Here is a 5438-nt window from a genome sequence, read left to right as displayed (position 1 = left end):
AATCCTAGTCCCAAAAGGAGCCTGGCCCTAATGGACTTAGGATTACTGCTATCTGGGACTCCTAGTGGGATTAGGATAAACTCTCTAAGAGTCTTATCTTTACCCAAACTGAAGTCTTCTCCCAATCTAGGACTCTTGTCCATATCCAAGTTGAGTTCCCTCTTCATTCTAGGACTCTTGTCCCTTATCCGCTTATCTCGGATTCCGATATCTTCAGAGGTAACCTCGGCCTTGCCGAGATCACCTCGGCATCATGACCAGGACACGTGGCACCTCGGCTGACACGTCGGTGTCACCTTGCCACGTGTTGGTATTCAGAAAATATATCCCCACAATTGCCTCCTAGGTTCTATTACCTCGGCATTCTGAGGTGATGGAACCTACATTGTTCGTTCATCTGTGCCCCTCTGTTCGAGATCAAACTTGCCGACTTCAAAGTTCCCTGGACTTTACTATCCACTGGTGTCAAGAATCAAGTTTCATGCTTTCCAAGCTGCTTGAAATCGCACCTCCTAGCCGAGGTTCTGGTTCCATTAATTCGTAAACTCCAAGAGCTTTGCAACTGCTCCACTCACACTCTCTGGTGAGTTCCCGATTTCCAGTCATCTATTTGACTCCGACGATTTTCATATCGGCGTTCATTTCACTTGGTAGGTTCATAAACTCTTTACTTGCTATTAAGCTTGATCTTTCATAACTCTTCTGAATCTGTTTACTTGCCATCTGTTGCCTTCTATTTTCGTCTGTCTTCAAGTTTTGAATTGTTTGAATGCCTGGCACTGTTCTTGTCATATTCGCTTTCTGTTGCTAGCATCATGTCTGGTTCATTACTTTCTTGTTCTTCACATACTTACTTAGCGCCTGTGTACTTGGCTTTATTCTTGAACTTCGTCGTCTTCTTGACTATTTTTTTCTTTTTTCATTTAATCCTCTAGCTTCTTCGCTTTCTAGCTCTTTTGCTTGAATCCGCCATTTGTTCCAAGCTTTCAAGCTTCTGCAACTGTCTTCGTTTCTCTCCTCCGGTGAAGCTTTACGTCATTCTGTCATTGTCGTCAGACTTCGGCAATTCTCATTCCGGCTTCCCTCTTTCTGGTAAGCCACTAATCCTCCTGGTTTTATTTCTTGTTGCTTTCCAAGAAGCTCTGCTTCATTGTTAATCACCATTGCTTGTTTTACCCGTTATTTCCAAATCATCTTCTTAAATACACACTGTTCACACATCTGTTGATTTCTACCACTGTTCTTGGCTTGACACACTTGTGCAATCTTTTTGCCTTGATTTCTTGATAGCTTCATCATCATTCTTGATTACGAATTACATTCATGTTTTTGTTTTTTGTGTCTTTTTCCAGATTCTTGCTTTCAATCTTTGCCTTCAAACTCCGAGGTGCCAATCGCCAAGAAGAGCTTTGATCAAACTCTTCAGGAGGTCGATGCTGAGCTCGTGGCTGAGAAAGCTGCCGAGAAGTTCTTTCCAACTGTCTTCTGGGGGTAAGACACAACCTACCGCTGATGCCGAGTAGTTTGCTTCCTTCTTGAAATTGATGCCGAGGTAGCGGTAGAGAAGCTCCTCCAACTTACTGCCGAGGCTGAACCATTGTCGTCCGTCGAAGCAGATTAGTCCGACGTTCTTGCTTTCAGTCCCTAGTTCTTTAAGGTCTTCATTTTTGTACTTGCCAACCTTCTCAGCTCTTAACAAGCTAGTTGGTCATCCCGGTTGACCATATCTCGGAAACGTCTTTCAGTGTTTATCTCGGCTATACCAAACTTGTAAATTGCTACAAATTTCAACAAGTGGTAGACTTCATAATCTTTGGTTAACTCATTTTGTAATTTTGCTCAAAAATTTCAACAAGTGTTAACATTCCTTACTCCTTAATTATCACTCCTTCCCCCTGCACCTTCTCCCTGCCCCCTAATGTGAACGTTAGGATCACATTAGGGAAGTGGGCTTCGTGCTGTAGTCACAGACCTGATGTGTTCTTCTTTCGCCAATGTATTAAAACTTCTGGTATTTAATTCACCCCCTTTAGACCCTCTTTCTCTTGGCCTTTGCAAACTATCATCGCTGTTTCTTGAAGCATTTATTCTTTTCACAATTCTGGTCACCACTTCTGGCGTGCACTTTAGTGGTTCTAATCAAAACGACGTTTGACTCCGGCGAATCTTTTGTCGACATTTAACTTTGTGCACTCTTTAACTTGTAAATTCGCTCAGAATTTCAACAAGTGTTAAGTATCATTTCGGTTTAACTTCGGTTAAGTATCATCTCAGTTTAACTTCAGTTAAACCTTACCTCAGTTTAACTTCGGTTAAACATCATCTCGGCTTAACTTCGGTTAAGCATCATCTCAGTTTTTGAAGTTTTTTCCTTTTTTTGTCGCTTGTACTCTTGAACCTTTTTGTTCTTTAGATAATGTAAACTCTGCATATGGCCGATGTGCCTCATTGTTCTTCAATGTCTAATTCAACTTTTCTTCTCTGAATGAAGCGCTCTTCGTCGCCCTCCTAGACGAGGATTTTCTTCAGTGTCTCTTCACTCTTTTTGGCTGGCTCCTTGCCGACATCATCTAGGACCTCCATGTCCTCGTCTTCAATCTCTGCCTTCCCTGGTTCCCGAATGTTGCAGGTAGTTTTCATTGCTGCCATGGAGCAATTCTTTGCCTGCAGTTGGTCTCCTCTGACTTCTTCAATCTCATGTACCGTGGAGAACGGCAATAGTTGATGCAACGTTGAGGGAACTGCCCTCATTGCATACAGCCATGGCCTTCCCGAGATGATGTTGTAAGGTGAAGGCGTGTCAATCACGACGAATTCTGTTTTGATCTTCTTCTAACTGCTCTTGCATGATTCTATACTTAGAATATTTTGCATGCCTTTCATACTTTGCCTCCTTTGTGCAATCTTCTCAAGGTTACATACCTCGGGTATAATAGCTACAAAACTTTTACTTCGGCAAGATACTGACCTGCAAACTTTTCATAAATTCTAACAAGTGTGGAACATATACTACTCAATGTTAACTTTTGCAAACTTTTTCTCAAGTTTCAACAAGTGTTTAAACGGTGATCTCGGTCTAGCCTACTTGTAAATTGCTGCAAATTTCAACAAGTGTTAACATATACTGTAAATTTTTCTCAAGTTATAACAATGATCTACTTGTAAATTGCTACAAATTTCAACAAGTGGTTAAACAATATACTTAGCTTTTACCTCAACCTGTAAATTGCTGCAAATTTCAACAGATGATCACATGTCGGCTCAACATTATCTTGTAAATTGCTACAAATTTCAACAAGTGTTAAGCATCTTCTTTGGTTGGACCAACCTGTAGATTGCTATAAGTGTGCAAACTATAACCTCGGTTTCATTTCGACTTGTAAATTGTTACAAATTTCAACAAGTGAAGAGAACCAGTAATCTCGGCTTAACTTCAACTTGTAAATTGCTACAAATTTCAACAAGTGAAGATAAGGAATCAGCTTAATTCCAACTTGTAAATTGCTACAAATTTCAACAAGTGAATTAAGGAATAATCTCGGCTTAACTTTGACTTGTAAATTGCTACAAATTTCAACAAGTGAAGATAAGGAATCAGCTTAACTCCAACTTGTAAATTGCTACAAATTTCAACAAGTGAAGATAAGGAATCAGCTTAATTCCAACTTGTAAATTGCTACAAATTTCAACAAGTGAATTAAGGAATAATCTCGGCTTAACTTCGACTTGTAAATTGCTACAAATTTCAACAAGTGAAGATAAGGAATCATCTCAGCTTAACTTCAACTTGTAAATTGCTACAAATTTCAACAAGTGAAGATAAGGAATCATCTCAGCTTAACTTCAACTTGTAAATTGCTACAAATTTCAACAAGTGAAGGTAAGGAACCATCTCAGCTTAATTTCAACTAAGCATCATCTCGGCTTAACTTCGGTTAAGCATCGTCTCGGTTTCACTTCGGTTAAACATCATCTGGGCTTAACTTCGGTTAAGCATAATCTCGGCTTAACTTCGGTTAAGCATCGTCTCGGTTTAACTTCGGTTAAACATCATCTGGGCTTAACTTCGGTTAAGCATCATCTCGGCTTAACTTCGGTTAAGCATCATCTTGGTTTAACCAACTTGTAAATTGCTACAAATTTCAACAAGTGGTAAACGTATTCTTCTTCTCTATGCCCCTAGTGTGAACTTAAAATCCACTTGGGTTCTCATCATACATGTAGCTTTGACCTTGTCGCCGAGGTTGTCGGCCTTGGTTTCTCTATTGATCTTACTTGGCTCCAACCTGAGTTTGATTTTTGGCCTCGCATCGACGAGCCGTTTCTCTTTTCTTGTTCCGACGCCTTTGTTCCCGGCATGTCTTCCTCGGCCTTAGCATACTTCTCAATTCTGGCCAACTTTAGTCTGATCTTGTGTGTTTCTTTTTTATCTTCTGGGATCTGAGATCTGCTCATTGTGCTCTTCTCTTCTCGGACTCAGGTGCCGAGATCTTATCTTCTGGAATCTTGGATCTGCTCACTCAGGTTGAGCTCTTCTTTTCTCGGACCTACTCATCTAGGCTGAGATCATGTTTTCTGGGATCTGGGATCCGGGATTTGCTTACTTAGGTTGAGCTCTTCTATAATTGAATGTTATCTCCTTGGGAGCGCTCATGCCCCCTGTCTTTGCATCCCTTCTGGAAGGGTCTTCGTTCCTCCTCAGGTATCTATCCTTCCATACCTGGAGGTCATCTTCGTTGTAGTATCCGCTTCGATCTGTTGTCTTTGGTGCGTCACCTTCCTAGCCGGCGTCTTTCACTCCGTGACTCTGTTCACGATTTTCTGTGTTGCGATCATCCCCTTCAATGTCGAGATCGATAGGTCTCCCACTCCCAGTAGGAGCATTGTCTCTAATCTGATCCTTCTGTCCGTCATTGGCCATCTATTCTTCTTTCTTTCCCACAGACGGCGCCAAATTGTGTGGGTGATTTTCTGACCACACTGCCCGCTTAGTAACCAGCTGGAGAGCACTAGCAGAATAGATGGCACCTGACGGACCTACAATAGAAATATAAGAATCCCGCGGTGGTTTCGACCACCCGGGGGCACTCCGACGATCAAGTCAGTATATCTCTCAAAGATAAATCAAGTACTAAACTCACAAGCTTGAGTATCAAAAGCATACCTTAGACCCATGGGGGTGCCTCTCTTTTATAGCCAATACAATCCTAGTCCCAAAAGGAGCCTGGCCCTAATGGACTTAGGATTACTGCTAATCTGGGACTCCTAGTGGGATTAGGATAAACTCTCTAAGAGTCTTATCTTTACCCAAACTGAAGTCTTCTCCCAATCTAGGACTCTTGTCCATATCCAAGTTGAGTTCCCTCTTCATTCTAGGACTCTTGTCCCTTATCCGCTTATCTCGGATTCCGATATCTTCGGAGGTAACCTCGGCCTTG

Source organism: Camellia sinensis, chromosome 14, assembly GCF_055761805.1.
Source record: "Camellia sinensis isolate YWXY chromosome 14, ASM5576180v1, whole genome shotgun sequence".
Lineage (NCBI taxonomy): Eukaryota > Viridiplantae > Streptophyta > Magnoliopsida > Ericales > Theaceae > Camellia > Camellia sinensis.
Note: the sequence above shows the minus strand (reverse complement) of the source record.